We start from the raw sequence: 7,471 nt of genomic DNA on the forward strand, positions 1-7,471 counted from the left end.
GGCCGCCGGGGCTCGGGCGCTCTGGCCGCGCCACCGGGAGGCAAGTGGGGTCCTTACGGAACCGCACTGGTCGCCGGCTGCCCCTCCGGGACCCTCGGCCCGCGCGCCCTGGGGTGCTTCGCCCCTCTGCTCTCCGCAGGAGGTGCGCGCGGGCATCCCCGCGCCCCCCGAATTCAGGGCCATCAAGAGGGGCGGCGGCGGCGGGGGTGCCTTTTCCATGTCTGCTTCTCCCCTACAAAAGGCTGCGCCAAGTAATTTTAGAAGTCGCTGCTCCGACCCCTCGGCCTTTCTCCCTGGCCTTTCCCTCGGGGGTCGCGGGTCCCCCTTGCTGCCACCTTATGGGAAAGAGAAACTGACATTTTCGAATGTGACTACTTTAAGGGCGCCGATGTTTCTGCTTCCTTTGACACTCGATGTCCCCTTGATTGTTAGCTGACAGGAACTCGGCCTACAGGCTGGGGGTTTTAAACATGACTGGTGGGAAATTCTTGATTGTCAGGGCAAAGGGTAGATGAGGGCAACTGCAGGTGGAAGAAAGTCGCCCTAGGGATTTCTGGGTCTGGGCGTTAGCAGTAGCTGCCACTTTTTTCCTGCAGTGCTGGGAGAAGGGAGGGAGAAGATGCTGTCCCTGCTAACATTTGGGTCACCGGTGTAGGGAAGGCGGTGGATGCTTGTGGCCATGGGACCGGGGAGTCCCCAGACAGCCTGGGCTGAGCTGTCAGTAACTGGCCATGTGACTTTAGGAGGCCGGTTTCTTCATCTCTGAAGCCAGAAACTGGAGTCAGGGGTGACTAGAGCATTTTTATTTTTGTGGTTTTACCTTTGAATGCTGGTGGGCTGGGCCTCATCTTTTCCAGTTGTTTTTCCCCCTTTACACATAACATTGCCCCTCCATGAAGGTGTTTGAATCTGGTGAGATTTATAAAGAGCCTTTCAGTTAAAAAAATTTGGAATTCTTTCTGCTGGGTGGTGGTTGATTGCCAGGGTCACTTGTGAACCTATCACTACTGATCTCTTTTCATGCATCTACAATTTAATAGCTTTTGGGCACCAACCTCTGGAAAGGCTGGCAGTGGGCGTGCACAGTGTAAGTCTTTATGACACACCTGTTAGGAGGTAAGTGGGTGTATCCAGCCAGTTAGTTACCTGGTTCACCTGACAGCCTGAGCTTGATAGAGCTGCTTTCTAGACTCTTTCCTTTTGCCAAAATGGCGACCAGCTTCTTTCTTTGAATCCTAGGGCATTTCTCTTTTGTTTTCTTGGCTTGGAGGGGGTAAATGGTTTTTCTTTAAAGAAAATAGGTATTTCTAGAACTTTTCATATCGATGGTTTTATTTTTCTTTACACATGGTTGCTTGGCAGTTGGTTTTCTGACCGTGCACAGTCAAATTAAGTTGAGTCTGTTAGGTTGTTTCAAAATTATTTATCAAAGTACCTGGTTAGAACACTTTGGACGGGGTGACCCACATGGTGTGGCAGACCTCTCCTGTCTCCCTGGCTGCTCCCCTCAAGCAGTGTATTTCAATGCATCTGCCTGTTCTGCTCCCCACTCTGTCTCTGGTGAATCCTCTCACGCCCTGTACTTCTGGCCTATACCCCAGTTCTGTATGCACAAATAAATAAATCTTTAAAAAAAAAATCATGGAAGTTTTTCCCATGGGTTGGTCCCACACGCTTATCCCATTTGTGAAGTCTCGTGGACCTGACAATGCAGAGCTTGGGGTTCCAGGGGAAAGCTCATGTAGTCTCCATTAGTCTGTCCCAGAACTCGGCACCAAGTTGAACAAATGGTTGTTGAATAAAACCCAGTCTTTTGCCCTCAAGGGGCAAAGGTCCAATTTTTGGATTGCAAATCCTGACATTATCTCTAAAGACAAACTTGGGTTCCATTGAATTCCCATTTTTGGCACCACTGGTAGCCTAAGGACTTTCTCCATTTTGGTTAAGGGAGTTAAAAGTCAGCTATATAGTACTTTGTACTTGTAAATAAAAGCTTTCTAAAAACTTATTTAATCCTTTTACGCCTTTACATTTTAACATTTTGCAGCCCTTCCCTGACCTGTTTCTAGGCTTTGCCTATAAAAACTCCCACATACCCATTCCCGATGCTGGGTCACCTCATTAATTCATTTTAACATCCTCTGTTGTTCCAGTCTTTCTCGCCTCAGAAGGCGGTGCTTCTGGGCTTTCATTTATTCTTTTGCTAGGAAACATTTCTGCTGCAAGTTAAACTGTGTTCCTGCTTGGGGGTTTGAACTATTGTTCTTTCTCTTCATTTTCTCCCTGGCTTTGCTATTCCTAGCCTGCTCTCATGTCACAGGTTACAGATTGCTGGCTTTTTAAGAATAGAGGTTGGCTTGTCACCTGCACTTTTATTAAATGCCTACTGTTTTGGGGCTCAGAATTCTACACATGGAGATTCCTGCCCACTTGGAGTTCATACTCTGGGGAGGCAGAAAGTGAGATTTGCTCAGAATAATAATCTGGTGGGGTTGAGAATATTAACTGTTGGTGTGGTTGAGAATATTAACTGTTGGTGTGGTTGAGAATATTAACTGTTGGTGTGGGAGCTGAAACTTTAGGAATGGAAACCCGAGTCATCTTTGTGTGAAGTGAATGCATCTGAGGGAAGCATTGCCAGTGGAGGGGAAACAGCATGTGCAAAGGCCCTGTGGCAGACAGAAGGAAAATTTGGTGGTTGGAAGTCAGACAGTGTGAGTTGGATCTTATAAGACATAGTAAGGCCTCTGGATTTTTCTTTTGGGTTGGGGAAGGAGCCACTGGAGGGCTGGGAGTAGAGGGAGATCACCTTAACAGGGACACACTGGGTGTTGCATGAGAGGATAGAGAGAAGGTAGACAGCGAGGGCAGGATAGGGCAGCACTGCTGAGGGGGGTGCTAGGGGTTGGGGGAACTATAAGAAGTAAGACACTGAGGAGAGACTGAGGAGAGACTCAGGAGGTTGCTAACGGACCAGATGCAGGTGCAGGGGGGTGAGGAAGAGAATTTTGGGCCACACCAAGATTTCTGACATGAGTACCTAGAAAATAAGCCAGAGGAGCAGTTTTAGGGCACGTTGTCATGTCTGCCAAATGCTGTGGTGCAGTGGGATGGGTGTGCTGGAGGTGGTTCTCCTTCATGGAAATGTAAATCTTCTTGGGAAAGTTCTCAGAGTCCCTTGTTTTCCCTCCTGACCTCAAGCCTAGAGTTTAGACAGCTTCTAAGGCTGCCTGTGAAAATTCTGATTTACTCATTAACCATTTCTTGCACTACTTCAGTGGGGTTCCTAAGTCTCAGGAAGTGTGGTAGACATGACTTGTACAAGCACTCTCTCCAAAGGTATTTGAGTATTCAAGTGCAATGAATGCAGCAGTGAGCAGTACATAGTTTCATAGAGGTTCACACGAGTACTCTCTGCTGTGAACTTTTCAGCAACGTCACAATCAGCTTACAGCCTCTTCTCATCAGCCTTATTCTTCCTAATTCGCTGTCTCGGCAGTCTCATTAAGTTCTTCAGTGTCTTCCTTCCGTGAGGTCAGGGTTGCTGTGGGCCTCTGCTTGCCTGCTCCAACGGTCAGGAAAGTCTGCAATACGTTCTTTCTATAGGTTTTGTCCAAAGTAGCTGATCTTCAGGCTTCCTTGAGTCAGCTGACCTGGTCCAGCTCACCCCACTGGACAACAAGCTCTCTCACTTACATATGCAAAGCTTAGAGTGGAAGTGCCCCTCGTTCTAAGTTGAACATGCAGCAGTTTAATAAGATGGACCTCTGTCCAGGAGCCTCCAGGCCACAGGGGAGGCCCAAGAAAGGACGGGCAGCGAACACCAAGTAGTTGGGCTAATGCAATAATGATGGCGTCCATGGTCATCCGTTCTGTGCTGGGCACTTGGGGTCACTATTGTTCATCCTGACAGCTGCAGAAAAGGTGGTTCTGGTCTGCACTTTATCAGTGAAGGTACCAGAGCTTGGTGAACTTAAGTTGACTTCTGGACCTGACATTCTTAAATGGTCCAGTGAACCTCAGTGGTAGTTAGTCTCAGGTCTCCCCTGAAGCTCTGGGTTTCTAAGCTCTTGGCATAGAAGAGGATGGAGAAATTAGTGTTAATTGGGTGTCAGGCACTCTGCCTAGCACTTCTGTGTTCACTAATGTCTGTTAATTGCAAAATGTTACCCGTTAACATTTGACCCCAGGCTTTTCTGATTGACCAGCTGCAAGTTAAATTCTAACCCTCAGCCTTTTTAAGGACTTGGGGTTGAAAGTTGGGTAGGGGTAGTGGGAACAGCATACACTGTGGGTGGAGAAGGATGGTGGTAGGCGGAAAGGGTGTGCAAGCGAAAGGCCTTTGACACTTGATTGTGGGGACTAAATTTTGTCTGGGGGGCCAGATTCCCAGAGGAGGAGTAACTAGAAAGCGCCATCTCGCCATGCTTGGCGGTGTGCCTGGAGGGACTAAGGACTAGAGGAGACGTCTCACACTTTCTCCCGGCCACCTTTTAACCTGTCTAATTCCCTGTCTATGCACCACTTTCTCCTGTCTACCTCTTAACCTGCCTGTGAATTCCCTGCACGCCCGCTTGGGCCCCTCGTTCCGCCTGTCCTCCATTTGTTCCTGTAGGGACCTTCTACAGCCCTCACACCAACACGGGCAGCTTTTTTTTTTAACATTAGCTGTCTATGAGGAGGTGGTTTTCCTTAGTTCAGGTAAACCCACACCTACCACCACCTTCATTTAATTAAACTTGCACCAACCTTTTTATTCTGGACCATCACTTCACCACACACCTCTTGTATGAGACCGTGGGTGGTTTTTCCTCCATCCTGCTTCTCATGGGAAGCGCTGCTGGGAATGCTGTTTTCTCATCCACTGAATCACTGAAGTTGGGATTTCAGCCTTAGATTTGGTTTGGCTTTCTTTTCCTCTGCATTACTGGCTAAAATCCTTTGTTGCCTCCAAAGACAGATCACCTGCCTTGGTATACTGTCTCTTGTCTAAAAACAAACTTGAATTTCTCATTCAGAAAGTCTGGGATGGAGCCTGGTAACTTATTGGGGGGGGCGGTGTAGAGGACTAGGGCATATTTTTTTAAAGATTTATGCATACAGAACTGGGGTGCAGGCCAGAGGTGCAGGGGGTGAAATGATTCACCAGAGACAGTGGGGAGCAGAACAGGCTGACTGATAAGTACACTGCTGAGGGGAGCAGTGGGTGAGACAGGAGAGGTCTGCTGCACCCTGTGGGCCACCTCCCTGGTCTGGGATCATAGTGCTAAAGAGCCTGCTGCTGGCCTAGCTTCAGCAGGTGGACCAGGAGAGGTCTGCCACGCCATGTGTGTCACCTCCGGGGTGGGGATCGAACTCATGCTGAAGTAGCTTTAGCTTCTTAGTGCTGTGCTTTAACCCCCTGCGCCACTAGGGAGGGCCCACCAGGGCATATTTTTAAGTCAAGTTTTATTGAACCTAGTCTAGCCACGCCCATCTAGAGATGAGATGACCTGCTAGACTAAAGCATTTGCTATCTGGTCCTTTCTGGAAAAATTTTGCTTATCTGTTTCTCTGCTTAAGTTTGTGAAAGTGCTGAAAACTGACTTCTTATATTGTTATCAAAAGCTCTTTATATGAAGATGATACTTCCTCGATCATCCTCATAGAAGTATGGCATGGGGAAATACATGCATATTTCAAAGTGTTCAGGAGTATAATATGCATGGCACTTTGAAATATTTTTTTTTATAACAGTTGCACTTTGAAATCTTAATGCAAGTTTTTTATTTTCTTTCAGAAGTACCTGCTTGATTTAACGTGAAACACATTTTCTCCTTAATCTTTGAGTAAAGTTGTGGTACTGGATGTGTCATGTTTGAGCCTGCTTGTCTATTTGAGGAACATGCTATTAGGATTTGCATTTTTTTTTTGTTATGAGTTGCAAACTTTCTATGCTTTGATTTCACATCAACCTTTTCCCTTCATACCTTCTCTGTCCTCAGACCCTAAATTCACCCACATTTCTTAGGTTTGAAAAAAATACTTTGCTATAATTTGTGAGTGTGGTATGAGGTAGGAACTGTTTTCCTCTGCATCCCAGTACTACTTAAGTCACTTTTTCTTTATTAACTTCAAAATAACCCCTTAATCAAATGCTGAATCCTTAAATCTGTTATGGGACTTAATGTTTCATTTCATTTATCTGTCTGTTCCTTTGCCATGACCTTGCTATTTAGCTGTGTGCCTACACATTTTGTTCCCCCTGTATTTTTCAGTCTAGGGTTTCAAAATAACTTTTAAAAAATTTATTTATGCATACAAGAACTGGGGTACAGGCCAGAGGTACAGGGGCAGTGAGAGGATTCACCAGAGGCGGTGGGGAGCAGAACAGGCTGACTGATGAAGTACATTGCTGAGGGGAGCAGCGAGCAAGACAGGAGAGGTCTGCTGTGCCATGTGGGTCACCTGGCTGGCTGGGGATCAAACTTATGCTGAAGCAGCTGCGGCCAGCTTCACAGTGCTGTGCTTTAACCCATTGCGCCACCAGGGAGGGCCCCCAAATAACCTTTTTAAGAAAGATTTATTTATGCATGCAGAACAGGGGTGCAGGCCAGAGATGCAGGGGGTGAAAGGGTTCACCAGAGACAGAGTGGGAGATAGAACAGGCCCATTTACTGAAATACACTGCTGAGGGGAGCAGCAGGTGACAGGAGAGGTCTGCTGCACCCTGTGGGCCACCTCCCTGGCCTGGGATCACAGTGCTAAAGCGCCTGCTGCCGGCTTAGCTTGGTAGTAATGCTGCGCTTTAACCAGTTGCGCCTCCAGGGCAACGGGTAAGTTCTAATGGGAGTTTAATTAAATGTATGTTTCATTTGAGACTTGTCATCTTACTGAAGCCCCATCCACAAACAGATATGGATCTATGCAGATCTTTATAGATCATGCCTGGATTTTTCCTAGTATGTGATCTATAGATGAGTTACTGTTCTTTTCTGGCTGTAAAATATTTGCCATCTAGAATGCAGTGTTCTCGTATCCTCCTTCCTGGCTGTTACCTGACTGGCGCAGGGTAATTCACCACCTGTACAGTTCAGGTAGTTAATGCTAGTCAGGATCTGTGTCCTAACAGAATTATTTCTTGCTCACAATTTTCTAGGTGGTTGTCTGGTAAGTCATGAATTGAGGACTCTAGACTCCTTCTATTTTGTAACACAATTTGACTTCAAAATGTGGCCCAGTGTAATTTTGCCATGGAATTTTGTGCACGGAAGATTATCTCACAGGTGGTATTTTCTCCACAGTTGTTGACAGTCCCCCAGATGCAGTGGAGTTGTCTTGGGAGAACAGGCAATGACAGAACACGCACTGTGTCTGCTGGGCGACCCTGTCACACTGTTTTTATTTTTCAGTGATCCTCTTGAGTTTCTTTGCTAAGGGATCATAACAGCAGAAAATGATGATTTCTTCTCTTACAGTTTAAAAAAAAAAA

Source organism: Condylura cristata, unplaced genomic scaffold (genome assembly GCF_000260355.1).
Source record: "Condylura cristata isolate star-nosed mole 26May11 unplaced genomic scaffold, ConCri1.0 scaffold00022, whole genome shotgun sequence".
In the NCBI taxonomy this organism is placed as follows: domain Eukaryota; kingdom Metazoa; phylum Chordata; class Mammalia; order Eulipotyphla; family Talpidae; genus Condylura; species Condylura cristata.